Here is a 17,867-nt window from a genome sequence, read left to right as displayed (position 1 = left end):
TACTGCAAAATGATATGAATGTATTATTTACTGCCTGTTTATAAATTTGTTTATTTTTACAAAATTTCTCCTTCCCTGCAACTTTTTTTGACCTCAACCCTAGTCAATCCTCTACTTATTTATTCTATATTCTCCCCTATTATTTTAATATTTCCTGTTTTCCAGCTTTAATCTTGGGTCAACTTTTAATGATAAAAAAAAATAGGTAAATGAGGTATTGGCAGCACAATACTGATATCTAATGAGTGTTGTGTATGTATCTTATCACAGAGGTCAGAAATGTGAGTTATCTTATCTAAATCATACTATTGGCGCATTGTTTACCATGGGAGAAAACCTCAATTCAAATACCATGTTGCTCAAGAGAGATACTCTTTAAACATCATAAAAATTCTCAGGCTTCAGATTGTAAGATAAATTAAGGATACAGACCCCAGCCTCCTGCTGTTGCAATGCAATAAATATCCATCCAGCCTTCTATTGGGTTGACTGACTTCTCAGATGCACTTCTTGAAGTGAGAGAGGCTAAAAAATTTTTATAAGCTTAATTTATGTGACGCACATTGTGAGCATCATATCTACAAAGTATGTCTGAAAATTTCCGGAACTAAATTAAATAAAACTACAGATTTAAACATAAACAAATTTACTCATATCAGCCCTCTACATAAAACCCTTCTCTAGTTATACATTCGTTGCAGCGCCGGTGAAACCCGTCAAACGCTCTGGAGAAATCACTTTGTGGGATCGCCTTCAACTGCTCGGTGCAAGCTCTTTGGACGGCCGGAATATCGTTGAAAAAGCGGCCATTCATCCTAAACTTGAGTTTCCGGAACAGAAAATAGTCTGCTGAAGCCTTGTCGGGTGAATAGGGTGGGTGGGATAAGACGGTGCTTTTATTTGCGGCGTAATAAAGTGTTAAAACTGTTGCCATGTGTGCCGGGGCATTGTCGTGCAAGAGCGTCCAACTGCCCGGATCCCGGTACTTTATTCATTACTTCCAAATAGAATTAAGAATTCATGGTCTGACCAGTTGGGGCAAATTCAAAATGAATAAAGTCCTTTGAGTCGAAGAATGCAATCAACATAGTTTTCACTCTTCATTTTTGCTGCCTGACTTTCGCCGGTCTTTGTGCCCCAGGACTCAACCAAGCAGCGGATTGACGGTTCGTTTGCGGATCATACATGAAGCACCAGCATTCTTCCCCAGTTACAATTGTTTGCAAAAAATAATTGTAAATTATTTTTACAATCGCCACGATTGTAAAAATAATAATGATGATTGCAGTTTCGGTTCGCTATCGACAGTTTCAACGAAGTCTAGAGCGCAAGAAAGACGCACCTGTTATTGTTCTTTGGTCAAAAAGTGTGGAACGAGAGCATACCTTTCGGCGGTTCATTTTTTCTGTTAAAGTTGTACTTACTGCGTTTTTACCGATGTTTAGCTCTTCTGTTATGGGCCGAAGGATAAGATGAGGTTGTTCGAGCAGGAGTGCGCCCATTTTCGCAACGTTTTTGTCGTGAACAGCTGTTGACGGCCTCCCGCTTCGTTCATCGTCATCAAACGACTCTCTACCGTCTTTAAACCGCTTTCACCAGGAGTATGTTGTATTACGAGAAGTGGCCTCTCGTAATACCGAATGCTTGTGTCATAGAATAAGTTTCAACGAAAGATTTTTGAAGTCGACCACAAAATTTTATTACACTTCTCTGTTCCATGTCACGAGCTCACACAAAGTCACATGAACACAACGTACGCAGCCGTATATAACTCGAAACTGAAGTGATGAAATTTTGTACACAACTTGTCAGGCATCATACTACATAGTTCTTAGGTTGTTCGAGAGATGGCGCTAGTTGTATCGACTACAGAAATTTAGTTCGGTAACTTTTCAGACCTACTGTGTGTTTGCCTGCAATAAAAAGTTATTCCAATCATATAGTACAAACCGGGAGCGGTTGTACTAATATGATTGCAAGAGAAGCTATCTTCTCTTATAATCTTATAACCATCCTCCTCAAAAGATTGACTGTACACCCATATTGAAAAGGAAGAAGTGCTTGTTACTGTAATCAATAAGTTTAATAATTTTGACTTTGAAGAACTGCTCAATTATTAAAGGATTATGAACCTGAAAATAGGAACTCTTAAATAACTGCCTAAGTGTTCAGACCGAAATAAAATGACAAAAGTTTATATGGTAGCTTACAGATCTGTAGGAATTGTAGGGTATGATGGTCCTGATTATATAAAATTGAACGGCAAGGTAAAAAAGATTGTTCAGAAAGTTTAAAATAATTATCAACAATGTAATTTTCTAACAAAAAGCTGCTTAATAGTGAGGAAAAAGGTATACACAGTTTAACTACATATATACGAAAGCATAGAGAATATTTTAATAACAACAAAGGTTGACCAGAGAAAACATAGCATCATACTGTATTGATTCTTATCGAATTAAGATAGGTAGCTTATGTGAAGTTACACTGATGCATCCTAAATTAGAAAAAAGTAATTTTGTGTTTCAAGAGAACTGGAAATATTAAATAAAAGCATCATATGAATGACAAAACATCTAATAGCCCCATTTGTGGTGTGTTCCCAGATAGAATTTCAAATTGACTTGACTGAACAAATTCCATACTAAGTCATTGAAAGTTTGCTTGAACTGTAAAGGGAAAGAAATAGAAAGAAGTTTAAAAGTTCACTTTGTTACTGTTCCAATATTTACTTTAGTTAATTTTGATAAATCACAACAAAAAAAAAGTTGAAATAAATAAATAACTGAATTATTCAGTTAATTGTAGAGCATCAGTACTGTATTACCTGATAAACACTCCAGTTAGGTTTATTGTCAGTCAAGACTGGAACTCCATTGAATTCCTAAGGAGGCATTGGTCATAACCAGTCAGTTTAAAACTCAATGAGGATCTAGCCGCAATCCAAAGAAGCTATACTAACTTCTCTAAACAGAAAAAGAGAGTATTCAAATCTTCATAAGTAAATTACCTTTACTAGGATTTTGAACATAAGAATTTTTGAGTTCAAAAATCCCAGCCTACCAGTTAGTATATTTTCTGTTTAGTGTCAGAACCACCGTTAGGTATTACTTCAGAGAATGAATGAGGATGATGTGATATGAATGTGAATGAAGACACTTATACAGTCTCAGGTTGACCACTCCTGAGAAGTGTGAATTGAAACCCAACTACCAAAAAACACGTATTCGACGATCTAGTATTGAAATTCATATAAAGGCCTTTACTAGGATTTGAACCTTAGAACTCTTGACTTCAAAATCAGCTGATTTGCGATGACAAGTTAACCAATAGACCAGCCCGGTAGGCAGATTTGAATACTAGATTATAGATACTGATGTACTACAGTGGTAGGACTTAAATTAAACACACACCTCAGGAGTGGTTGGCCTGAGTCTGTATAAGACTGCATTTCATTTACATTTTAATCATCCTCATCTTATTGCACCTTTGGGAGGTTGATTGCTGTTCACAAGTTAAATAAATTGAAACATACACATTATAAAAGTAGAAAATAAAACTAATACAATATTTAAACTTGTTATTTTATAAGTATGAATAAAAAACTTTTTACCTATGGGCAATGCTGCTTTAATGTTCCATAACTCTGTTAAGAAATTATATTAAAAATTACCTTTTAGGTTTAATGAAGAACAGGGATTTATCTGTCTTTTAAATATCTTTAAAAATCTGTTACTTTAAATTATTGATTTCAATGTAGTGATAATTTTTTTAAAAATTATTATTTTAGCCAAGTAAAACAGGAAATTTGTTCTTTCTTTAATGTGCTCAATAATACTACTAGTATTATAGTAGGTATATATTTTTATAATTTCAATTAACACCGAGGTAAAAAAAGAATGGTGAAGGTTCAAAAAATTTCTTTTAAAACTAGTAGAAATTTTAGGCATTTGTTAAAAATTAGTTTCGTTACTACTTCACATAAACACTGGACACAGATCTCATAAGAATGTGAACTCTTGTACTACTGTTTTATAGTATTGTAAAATAAAAACCCTTTTTTAACAGCCTAAATTATCATCTGTTTTTACGGAAATTCTTGTTTCCTTCAAAATCCTGTTTCTATCCTATTTTTAACTAAAATTAGTAAAAGTTACATAATTACTTAGTGCAATAATCATAGTATATACATAGTTATGCACCATAGTTTTTATTAATTAAAATTCAATTTTTTCATATTGCGTTTCACAATGTGTAATTCTTCAGACACACTTTTTTATTACGATGCATATTATCTAACACATGACAGTCAAGTTGTCACAAAGACATTGTTTCTATGTGCAATATGAATTTTAGAAAGAATTCAGAAGAGCAGAGGTATTCTGATAGAATGTAGGTGTACACAAACAACAGGACAGAACACAGAAGAACTTGAGATAACTCTTTAATAATTATATATAAGAGAATACAAAAAAAGTGACTAGACCTTCAGTAATATTAAACATGAAAACACAATAATTTAACATAAAATTAAAATTCCACCAAAATCAAAGTCTTAATTACATTATTTTAGAAATCATATTATTAACACCAAATACTTTAAACTTCACAATTTCATAATCTTTGTTTAATAAATAACACATAATACATTTAGTAATAAGAAAATAAAAAAATAAAAATTAATAATAACGTGGAAGACAACTAGATTATATATATTTATAAAAAAAAACAAAATAATATTAAAAAAAAAAACCACTTAGTAAACACTTATTAACATACACAAATGTTATGATTTACATTTTAATAAACTACAATAATATGTTTGTAGCACAAAATAGTGAAACACAAACAATTACTATTCACCTATAATATATTTTATAATATATACTTTTTTTAAGTACACATATATCAGCCATTTTGGCACTAATCTATTTTTGTGCAATATATCATAAACACATTAAAATTGCAATATAAAATATATATTTTATATATATAGTTTTAAATATACATATAAATAATATTTTTCAAATCTTCTTAGTTAAATTATGAAAAAAATTATATGTTCTGTTAAGGAAAAATTTTAATCATAAAATAAAAAAAAAACTACTGAAAAAGCCTAATGCAGGCAAAATATAAACATTAAAAATGTATGTTTAATAAAAAAAAAAAATCCTGGGTATGACATCAGCGGATGATTAACGTGTTATTATATAATTAGGCCTAACGCACAATAACAGATTTTTACCTCACCACAAATTAGATTTTTGTTGAATTCATGAGATATGATAGGTTTATCACATCATGTTAGTTGATATATTCACATATATTATTTCATTACATAAAACCCAAACAACTAAAACAGTTGTCAGTGTGTACTAGCCAGTAGAGTAATCTGAAAATTTATGTTGAATTTTTTTTGGGATACATCTTAAATTTGTAATGTTATCTTTGAAATTCGTTCTAAAGAACATGATCTTACAGAAAAGTATTTTAATGGTAAATATCTGAAAAAAAAAAATGACAACTCATTGTAAGAAAACAGAAACACTAATTAATTATAAAGAAATTGACAGAACATTCATTAACTATTATAATCTATATGGTTGTTTTTACAGCACATTAGCTGTAATAATAAAACAATTCAACATGTAGTAAGAATTAGAATTAAAATAGAGTAAAAATACATTTATCGAAAGTATTTTTTTAAGAATTATCCATTTTTTAAGCACAAATGAACCGCATAATTTGGTTTATTACAAAGAACCTTTTAAGGGCATTTCCTAACATGATTTCAAGACCTCAGCTTAGAATAATTTGAGTTAGAAGGCATGTACTGAAGTTTAATTCATATAAAAACAAGCTGCTTTTTCATGGATTAATTATAGATAAAAACTGGATAACTTCACATAAATTAAAATTTAATTTAGCCTTAATTTATTTTAAAACATTAACTACAGTAAAGTTTTTAATTCCAAATTAATCTATGTTGAATTAAACAAAAATTTAATTAAAAAACTTTTCAAGTAATCTGCCAACTTGATATACATATCTTTCTGTTTATATTACCAGGAGCTGTAAAAATGAGTGTGAATTCTAAAAATTATTACTTAGCATCAAAAATAACATTTTTTAACTTTTGTGCAACAGAAAAGTTCAACTGATCTAAATGTCCAAATAATAATACGAATAAATTTTATAAAATTTAATTAGAGATATAATGTTAATATTACTAGATGAGAAAAAAAAACTTAAGTGTATGTAATTAAAGTCTTTCAATAATTTGGCACAAATATTACTCCTACATATGTGGTATATTATAATATAAAATAAATACTTTTTACTCTATCCAATTACACTGGTCTATATAAAATATATGACAAAATAAGGTGACGAAAGGGACATTGTGGTAACCTTTCTTCCAATGCAGATCGTGACCAATTCAACGATAGATGGTGCAACTCTATTTCTAAGCTCAACTAAAGATTTAGAATGTAATGATTCAACTACACTGTATTAAAAAAAACAAAAAAAAAACATCATGTCATGTGTCATATTCTAACAGTAATATAAACTATTTCCAATTTAATTAAACCATGTAAAAAAAATGATTACATTCTTTGAGTAATTAACTAATCAAACCAACTTAATGGATGGCTTGCAAAGAAATTAAGTAACAAGCTTACTAAGTGTAAAAAATCTATAATTTGTGATTAATTACATAATCTTACCAATTATGAAGCATTAAAATTCATTAAAAAGTAACAACTTTAACTGTAAAATTTCAAATCACAGAAATCTGGTATAACAGATTACTTACCTAATACATGGGTTACTAATAAAAATAATAAAAAAATTAATAAACTATATATGAGCATTTTACCACTAATCTTAAATAGAGTAATTGTTTTTTTTTTAATTTCTATTCAAAATGTCATAAAATAATAAAAAATTAAAATACATATTTACCACAATATTTTAAATTGACATTAGAATTTTAATGTTTTTTTTTTGACAAAATGTTTTACAATCTACTGAATGTAATTAAAAAAGAAATTAATCAATATAATGAAATATAAATTACAAAAAATACTTCATAGGTAACTCATTATTTATTGATTACTTTCAGGGATGTCTTACTCCCTTAACAAATTTTTATGTTCTAAAAAATGACAAGAAATTAAAGTCACTAAAATATATTTATATTGTGTGGAAGACAACAAAGTTTATTTATAACTGGAGATAATTAAACATTTATTGTTATTCGTGTCTGTTCCTGAATGTATTTTGAAAAAATGATATGCGTTATCTAATAATTTAATATAGATTAAAAAAAAATTATATGTTAATGAACTTTGCACTCCTCTTATAATAGAAGCACAGATTCCTGTCACAATTTTTTTACAGTTCCCAAACATGTAAGTATTGTATTTTTTTAACTGTAGTAATTTATATACAAACTTATGAATGATCAATACATTCCAACTTAGTGTTGGTTAATAATAGAAATGTTTCAATTATTTTAATTTTATAGGTAATATTAATTTACAGTTTTTACTCTCCTTTTATGATTTCTCCCTTAAATGATAGTAAGCATTCTATTTTTGAAAATTTTTATAAGACTGTAGTATCACAGAATTTATTTCAAGCAATACTACATGGCCTTGTATAAGAAGTTCATTAAAATACATGGCTATTTATCAATAAATCTACATTTATGATTGATCTGAATGAAACTTCTGCCTTTCTTTAGAACATTTTAATGTTCTACTATTACAAATGTTATAAAACTTTCTTCTGTCTAAATTTTAAGTAAATATTGAGTGAGAAGTCAAATTTACGAAAGCATTACTGTTAATTATTAAATATTTTTATGAATAATGGAATATTCACCAATTGAAATACAGATTCCTAAGAAACACTTTTATCCTTGTTAAACGGTAGTCAGAAAGACTTTGAATCTCCAAATACAATTAAATCTGTTTGTGCAAGAACTCTCCTTGAAGCATCAAAATAGTGAATCAGCACCTTAAACTGAAATTTATAAAAAAAATTAATTTTTACATTAAACTTTACTGTATATCTTTATTTTTAAAGGGACAATCACTAATTCATCAGCTACGAGTTATTTCAATGCAAAATGTTTCGTGAAATGTGTTCAGTGGTTTAATTAAACTTAAATTCAGTAAAATTAAAAAATACAAGGAATAAAACACTTCTTAAGATGTGAATAAACATAATATGGTGTGTTCCTAAAATAGTCATCCAATTTTAAAATTTTATAATTATTCAGTTTTTAATCTGTTTTGATAGAGTAAATTACTGTTAGAAACAGGGAACTTTTGAGATTCATTTTTCAGCAGGACTGAGCACAACCCCACTGGAGTCTGTACATTTGAGAATTTTTTAATGATAGGATTCCTCAATGATGGATCAGCCGTATGTAACCTAATGATTCAGCTTTATATCAATGGCCTCCAAGATCGCCAGACCTCACTATGTGCGATTTTTACTTGTAGGGTTTTGTAAAAGATTCCTACTATGTGCCTCCCCTGAACTTCAAAACCACATAACAGCAGCAGTGAATAGAGAAATGCTTGCTAAGGTGTGGGATAAATTGTGACTAACATGTGGATGTATACCGTACATCCCAAAAGAAGCATATTGAACACCTATGACTTGTCCTCTATATATAAAAGTGCAATAAAAAAAGAAAATTTACAATATATACTAAGGCCTATAATATCTTTTCTTATATAACGAGTAAACTTATGAATTAAAAATTATAATACAATGAAAAATGTAATAATTTAAATTGCAAAATTTTTGTATTTCATATTGAGAGAATAAATTCTGAAAAAAAATTTTTTCTTTAATATTTCTTTAATGGGAAACCATTAAAAATTAAGCAAATTCTTTTTCGATATAGATTATAGTCTGCAGTTAGCAACTAATGTAGCAAAACCAAAAGTAACTAGTTGGCCAAACTGCTGACCACTCTGTTAGCTCTTTTACTGTCAAACCAAAAAGTCCTAGGTCTGATTCATGGATTTTTATGTTGAAACTGAATCTCATTTCCTAAAAAGTTCAGATTATTAAAATCCATTTGTTAAAAACAAAAAGATTATTTACAGTAACAAAAAGCTGAACTTCAGAAAAAAAACACTTAATTCAACTCTTATTATTATGTCAAAACAGCTTTTGGAAGAATAAATATGATGAAAAGAAAATGATCAAGCATGGGTTGTTATACCAGACTTGCATACTAATTTGCTTCATAATTCAGTACGTATAAGTTTCAACCTGTGTACCCAGTCACTATCACACTTTTTATAAACAAAGTTGCATGTGCAAAGATTGTGTAGAAGAATATATGACCTTTCTTTAGATCATGTAAGTAAAACCAAAAACAAAAATTTTCTGAGTAAAATAGTACAAAATGGGTTAATAAAAAAAGAAAATATTCTTTAAGAGAACCAATGAAACTAAATTGTGATCCTTTAATTCAATAAAAAACTAAAAATAATAATTAGGCCTTAAATCATAAGTCACAATATAATGTGTAACCAATTCTGGATTTAACGTTCATTAAGTTAGTTCACATATATGAAGAATGTTTTGAAAATAGTAAGTTCTCTAGTAAAGTTTTGAAAATAATGAGTAAATTCTTTAATACAGGTTGACACATCTATGGAACAAGGGTGGCTGATTTTTTGATATTATTTGCTATAGTCTACCACATGGAATAATTAACATCATCTACATGTGATTTTTAAATTGGATAATTAATAACTGATGCTATCAATGAAATTTCAATAACAATATCTTTCTGGAACTTTTAAAACATGACATTAGCTTAAATTTGTGGCAACTGTTGCCTATTTATTTGAATTAATGCTGAAGTTACACAACACTAACCAAAATTGGAGATGGGATGGCTGTAACTTTAATTTTAGATCTGTATCTTGGGACATTCTACACTCTACACTTGTGTTTTATCAATAAAGGTGAAATGCACGGTGCAAGAGAAAAAATGCTAGATCCTAACCAAAAACTGAAAAGCCAGTACACTATCAATTGTGGTTAGTGTCAACCATAGTGGTTAATAAACATCGACTAGCTGGCCGACTAGTATTACATTCTAAAGCTGTGATATGAAGTTTATTGAGACATTTTTGGTTGCTCATTATATAAATTGGACTTATCTTTAGGCAAATTCCATCTATCCAAAAGGTTTATAATTAAATGAACAAAGAAAAAAAGTGTATGCAGAGGGAGTTTGAAGCTAGCAAATGTTACGGCTAATTCTTCAATGTTTGTAGTAACTGTGCCAAGAAGTAGTGGTTAAAGTGGGTTATTTTGATAAAATATATTTAATAATACTCTTTATAAATCTGCAACAAGAAATAATTTTTTCCACAAAAGTAATAAAATAGATACATTTTTTTGTCAAGTATTTATAATAATTATTAAGACTTAAAGAATAGTATACACAATAGTTATAATTTCTAATTACTAACATTAACTATAATAGTTTAACAATAAATTTTCTACATATAATACCTAAATAACAATTAGTAAATCATAACATATTAATTATGTAATATTACACATTCAATAAATATTTAAAATTTTAGAATAATATTTGTTAGAATATCCTGTATTAAAAATGTAATATTATGAAAAAATAAAATTTTGTGCAACAAACGTGTAAAAATATTCTTCTTAATTACTGCTATTTATAGGATGGATGCTATACAGATTACATCTAATATGAAACATAAGCAATTTTTCAGTTACATTAAAACTGTATACTTGAATCTTATTCAATTTTTATTGAGTTTGTGCACTAGACCAAAGATTTTCTGTATATTCTTTATAGTTTCTGTATTTGTCAGGTGCTATAATTACAAAAACAATTAACACTAAATTTTTATTATGGGGGAAATATTCTGGTGTAGGCAGGATTCTGCTGCAAATAAGTTTTACTGAATTATAATGTACATGATCATGGTTTTGCCACTAGTTAAAAAATTGTATAACAAATATAACAGTCTATAGTATGTTTTATTTTAAGATAAACAGGTTTAAAATTTTAGAGTTTTTTTGTTCATAATGTGTTAATAAATGTTAAAAAAGGGTAATTTAAATACAGTTTTTTTCATTTAGAATGTTGTTTTTGTGATTATATATATTGAATTGTTAAATCAATTTAAAAATGAATAAACTGAAATTCCTATTCATTAAAAAAAAAATTCTTTTCGCTTTCTATATCACTTATACTTCAATGCCAAAGAGTACAGCGATAGATTTTTTTTTATTTTAGGATGTTTAGAAGAAATTGTCAGAATATACTGCATTACAGAAAAATTATATTAAATTTTTTTTTATTAATCTTTTTTATAGGTAAAATTATTTAAAAGAAAAAGGAATACTAAAATACATTAAACTTTAAAATCTAATTTTACACTAAAACATATAAATATTACAATAATCTTTAATGAGAAAGAAATTCTGTAAAAATTATACATTTTGATACAAATTAATAAGGTTCACTACAGTTTACCTTTAATATTATTATTACCATCAATACTGTTTTATAGTGTTAATAAATATTAACTTATAAGTTATTTGTTCCATTAAGTTCAGATAAATCAAGATATCTGAAACATACATAAGGAAAATGTGAATAAGAGTTGTATTAATGATTATGATAACTTATAGAGCTGATCAATGTAATAATTCAGTGAATGTGTATGTCATACTAAATTTTTTTTTAGTTCACTGCTACTGGAGCTGAGTTCTGAACGTGTCTTTGAACACAACCTTGTTTAATCTTAAGACCTTAATATACCTTGGGGACGATGTCCCCAAGGTACATTAAATGTGTCTATATGGAATTAGGAAAGCAAGACAGATAATACGTTGATTATCCTATCTGGGCTTCTTCCTTACTCTGGATTTAATACAATTCACTGGAATTTTTTTAACAGTTATATAAATCATTTTTTTAAGAGGACAATTATTTCCTGGCATGGTATGTCCTTTCATTAAACCAAGCAAAAAACAGCTCCAGTGTGAGTAATTTTTGGCCCCCTTTCTCTCTTCCCTTTTACTTTAAAATCTTTATCCATTCTTCTTTAGATAGTAACCATGTTGATTACTATCCTAGAGAGTTAAGTCTGCTTATGAAAATGACAAGGAATCTGAAAAAAGTTGAATAAAAAAACTAGTGGTTGAGAGTCTAATAGACAAAACCAAGATCCATTTAAAATTGTACTTAACTAAATAATCTGGCCTTTATAACTCTAAATTATGTTTGGTAAAAAGTATAATTGACAAAACTGCCTATTTTTCATATAAGATAAAATTGCTATTATACAGTTTAAATTAGTACTCACAGTAATATAAAATAATAAAAACACAGCACAATTATCAATTTATACATACATATGTACAAAATAACAGATTATTACGACAAAATAAGTACAATTATTATAGGAGATTAATAGGCCTATAATATTGTTTATAACATAAATTAAATTATAATGAATTTAGCAAATAAAAACTTAGTCACTAAGAAAAATTTTCAACTGAAATAAGATGAGAATTCATTTTTAACAGTTTAATTCACACAAAAATACAGCAATCACAGTAACAAAGTACAAAAATTAACATATATTACAACAAAACTAATAATAATGTTAATAAAATGGAAGACTGCATTAAAAATTTATCAAATAATACACTCACAAATATAAATTTCACAAAAAAATTATTAATAAGAACCACATAATTTATTAAAAACAAAAAGAAATATTTTTTTTGACAATAAAATCTGATATTGTTTGATAAAAAAAATATCAATCAGCGTAATAATTACTGAGTATTACGCTTAATACAATTCTCTTTTTTAAAATATGATATCCCTCATAACTATCTTCTTAATTAAAGTATGTGTAAACTGTATATGACATCATATAATAAAAACCAATAATGAAAAAGTAAAGAAAAGATAAGTATTTGTATCTGTGATTTGTTAAACCTGAAAAGAAAACTTTCGGAATTTTAATTTTATAACTGATTGAACAAAATTGCAAATATAAAATATATTTATTAAGATGTCATGAACAAACATAAAGGTACTGAAAATGTATATCAAATGATTGAGCTCCTTAGAAATAACAGTTAATACAATTACAAGGTTTAACTGTCCACCAAGTGCCTACAAAAATTTGATCAAGGAACATAAAATGTACTGTTGCAATCTCTTCAACCAGAGGGTAAAATAAATGGATTTTGCAATCTATATGAGATTTTGTTACGATAAAATTGTCTTTAATGACCAGGAAAGTAATAAAAAACTATTATGTAAAGACTTTATTTTGGCTTGTCAACATTCTCTCTCAATAAAGGACATGGCATATATTTTATTTTATTTTTACAATTATCATTTGTGCACATTTTATAAAGTTGCAGGGCACAGACTAATGGAAAAATTGCGAATCTACTAAAAATATGTTATGAAAATATCACTATTTAACTGATATATATTGCAAAATTCGTAACAGATAGTAATTATGATTTCATTAATTAATTATAATTCTACATGTATAATAAAAGATTTATATTTAAATTTCAGTAATTAATAACTTTTTAAATTTACATTATATTTTAATGGATACATGGAAGACAAATCTCATTAAAGCTTGAAATTTTTCCTTTTATCTGAAAGAAATGGGATACTTTACTATAATGTATACTTTTCTATATATAGTTAAATTTAAACAAAATAATTTTGTAAAATTTGCACAATGCTGACAGCTAATTTCATACAGCAACCACTGATAAAACAAAAGTTCCAGGTTTAATTCTTAGCTCAAAATTCTTCTCATTATTTGTGTAAATATGAATAATAACAAAGGAATTATCCATTAAGAAAACCATTAAATCAATATACAAAATTTTTTTTATCAATTGTTTACCAATTAATTTTTCACAGAGATATGAATGGTGGGGCAATGAAACAATAAACACTGAAATAAACTATTACAAGAATTTCTGTGTATTAAAAAAGAAAAATGATAGTTTTCTAAACAGAACTTTAATTCAGTTCAGCAATCAGTTTTATTTTTTATGGGTAAATAAAGAGAATGATTATTACCGCCCGGATATAATATATATAAAACAAAACTAAAAGCAATATATAATATTCTAAGAAACACTATAAAAGAAATAATGATTAACCTTTAATGACATACTAAGGCAAAGAATAAATAATACTACGGAGTTGTAAGGGAACCCCCAATGAAACATCAAACTAAAATATGAGTAAAAAATCAATCTCTCAGAAAACTAAATGAAGAAAGTTTGATGTTCTTTATATAGAAAAAAGAATGGAAACATTTTATGATTGTCTGCTATATTATTTTAAATAAATATAATTTTCATACTTATCCCTAAGTGCCCATTGTCCAGTATTCATGTTTCCACTGCGTTTTACAGCACATTTGAATACTGTAAGCTCTTCTTAGCTATGCTTCTTAGGTTAACTGTCAATCACTGATAAAACTACTCTATTTCTAGAATTTCTCATTATGACAAAAAATAAATGAGGATAGACAAAAAGTACAACAGTGCAGGTTAGGGAAATCAAGGGGAGAATGGGATGCCTCGTCATAATTGCTCTTACAGGACATACGTGACCAACATTGCAGCTGATGTGTTAAGAAGAAATCTAGGATGTCAATATAAATATCAAGTTCTTTGATATTTAAGTACATCTAAATAATTTGAACTTCTATCTTATAGCTTGCTAATAGCTGTGACATTTAAAAAAAAAGATGATTCTCTAAAAAGTCCAAGCTAATTAAAAGAGTGCAAATACAATACACATTATTTTATTGCTTTTTGTTATTAATACAAGTTTTTTTATTACTCAGAAAGTAAATATAATGAGACATATAATAAAACAAGAAGTAAATTCCTACAATAAAAAAAAATTAATCCTGGCTTTTGTTTAATAAAAATTATACGGTTCATAACATTTTAGCATAAAGCTGCTTTATTTAAAGTTAATCACTAGTACTGACTTGTATTATCACTTATATAGTGTATACTTAATATAACATTTGTATCATGTGTAGTATGACCTCCCAATTCTACTATTATTAATTAAATAGAAATTCTATCAAAATCTAAAATAGGCTAAAAATAATTATACTTTTTATTATATAATTACCATACTCCCTTGACTTAAGCAAATGTGAAAATATGATTTTGAATTTTTTTTTTATTGCAAACAAAAATTTTTTTCCAATTAAACAAAAAAATTTAATAACTCCTTAGAAATACTGTAGTTTACCATACTACTGAATGTATAAATAATAAATTATACATAATGCAGTATATAAAAATGCTTATTTTTCATTCTAGTATGAATGATGATTCACCAACATGTTATTCCTATTACACTTTATTTCCTACATCAGTCAACTTGTTTTCTACTTAAAAGTCACTCATGAGCCTATTTTTACTTTAATAACATCTATTATTAATATTAAAATTGCATTCATTTTGTAAACTCGTTAAGTTATTGTTTTTAGGCAATCTACTTAATTGTTTACATACAACAATTATTTTCATTGATTTTGCATCTACTGCATGTTCTGTTCATTTAACATATCTTTTTAAACTTCTGTAAAATTCATTAACTTACAAAATATGCATCCACAAAAAAAAGAAAAATCATTATATCTGAAGAGAAACTATCAATTGCAAAATATTATGAAAATTGTGAGAGAAAAAAAACAACAGAGCAAATCAATTCTATATTGGACAATGAGGATAAATTAGAAAATTGTAATCATTCATAAGAGCAAATATAGTAGCGAACAAATTAATCCGAATAAAGGGAATTTCTGTTCTGATGTAGGAGATTTTCATTCTGTGGCAAAGTGCTTTCTGTTTAGTGTTTCAGATTATATTGTTAGTTCATATACAAACAGAATTAGTGGTTTTTTTGCTTTTATAATTCATTTTAAATTAGTTTTTACTGACGTTGTCAGTTTCTCCTATAAGTTTGTTATTTGTTTCTAGTTAATATAATTGATATAACCCTACGAAAGCGGTCAAAAATTGTTGCTCTATCCCAACACACAAAATGACTCAAAAGACAGATTGCCAGTGAATGTAGTGTGGGTTAGGTGCTGTAAATGAAATCGTGAAAAGGTTTAAGTAAACAGGTTCTGTCTCTCCAAAGAGAAAAAAAGCAGATGGAAAAAGAAAATCACAACTACACATGATCGATTACTAATAAGAAAAAGCAAAATTAATTCACGATTGTCAGCTATTGACCTTAATAGGAACTTCAGAGACAGTGGGACAAATGTTTCTGATATGACAGTTCATAAAAAATTGTGGTTGGCAGTAGGAAGGATTGCTTGGCAACCTAGAAAGCAGTTACACAGATTATGAAGACAAAAAGACTTCAATGGGCAAAGAAACATAAAGAATGGACTACTGAAATGTAGAAAAAATTTCTTTGTCCAATAGAGGAGAGTAGCCTACATTTATAAGTCAACAGATGAGAAGACTACTATGCCAGTACATCTGCAACAAGCTCCCAAACACCCAGCCAAAAAGATGTTTTACATATGAAGGGCCAGGAGCATTTATGCCTGTGGATGGGATGGTGAAATCGAACCAATACATAACATATGCCAGAGTAAAATAGTCTCAGTTATGCAGAAGAACCTAGAACTCCTTTTCCAGCAGGATCTTGCAACATGTCACATGTCATAGAAAGCAAAAAAGTTCTTCACAAACCAAAAAAAATGGTGCTCTCATGGTCTTATTAGTTCATAGGGGAACTTATTAGTTCAGTGATACAGGTTTGGTTCTACCTTAAAAAAAATCATTGTTCTACCTTAGTAGAATCAATGCCAAAGAGGATTAATGAGATAAAAGGAGGGCACAAACTAAATTTGAGTTAGTTTGACTATTAGACATTTTTTCTGTTAAAAATACTGTTTTTGATTAATTTGTTCGCCGCTGTACAATTAAAATCTGCTTATATGAAAATGAATATGTAGAAGAAAACAGAAGGAATATTAGTTTCCTGGATTGAAGTAAAAGAACTTCTTTCTCTATCATTCCTATTCAAGAAAAAGCCTACAGTATTTATTAAAATTTAAATAAAGATAAGCTGAAAGTTAAAGAACTTAATGTTAGGCTTGACTGAGTTCATAAATTACGATAAAAGAAGAAGAATTTTATTTCCTAAAAATAAAGAAGTTTCTTCTTCAGAAGTTTCCAATGCAGATAAGAAAAGGAAGCTACTAAACAGTCTGTAAACAAAAACTACAGTACATTATGATCCTAGACAGATAAAATTATGAATGTACTTTAAGGTTATGCTTACAGGGACATCACAATATTTACCTGAGTTAATCAATTCAACAAATACATATTATAGAATGCATTACTCACTTAAGTCGAAGGATTATTGTATATAAAACTAATTTAATATCATAAAAAATTCTTCTTACAAATGTGGAAAATTATTAATTTATCTAAGAAAACAAACTATGAAATACACACTATTACAATTTAATTACAGGTATAATAATCATAATTAATTTAACTGAATTATATTTGTAAAGTTTGCTGTATTACATACAAGTACAGTGAACATTTGTAGTTCAAAAATGTTTTTAAAATTATCTTAAATCAAGACTACATAATAAATGTGTTTCTAAAATCACGTACTGTTATGTGTCTAAAAACAGTCATTCGTTGTGAAATCTATATTAAAAAAAAATTATCATCAATTATTACATAACTACCAGCTATTTAACTTCCACAGCCTA

The 17,867-nt window shown here is 27.7% G+C and overlaps 1 long non-coding RNA gene across 1 annotated transcript; it reads right to left on the bottom strand.

Annotated features, from left to right (window-relative positions):
• Window positions 1–5,516: 5,516 nt before the first annotated feature.
• Window positions 5,517–17,588, bottom strand: LOC142327622 (uncharacterized). The gene is made up of 3 exons (XR_012757033.1): window positions 17,488–17,588; window positions 7,891–8,031; window positions 5,517–6,508 (listed from the first exon to the last, which is right to left on the bottom strand). It is a non-coding gene; the product is annotated as an uncharacterized LOC142327622 (long non-coding RNA).
• Between the last annotated feature and the right edge of the window lie 279 nt (window positions 17,589–17,867).

Source organism: Lycorma delicatula, chromosome 7 (assembly GCF_047948215.1).
Source record: "Lycorma delicatula isolate Av1 chromosome 7, ASM4794821v1, whole genome shotgun sequence".
Classification (NCBI taxonomy): Eukaryota; Metazoa; Arthropoda; class Insecta; order Hemiptera; family Fulgoridae; genus Lycorma; species Lycorma delicatula.
The sequence above is the reverse complement of the archived record's forward strand: the minus strand, read 5'-3'. Positions and strand labels throughout refer to the sequence as shown.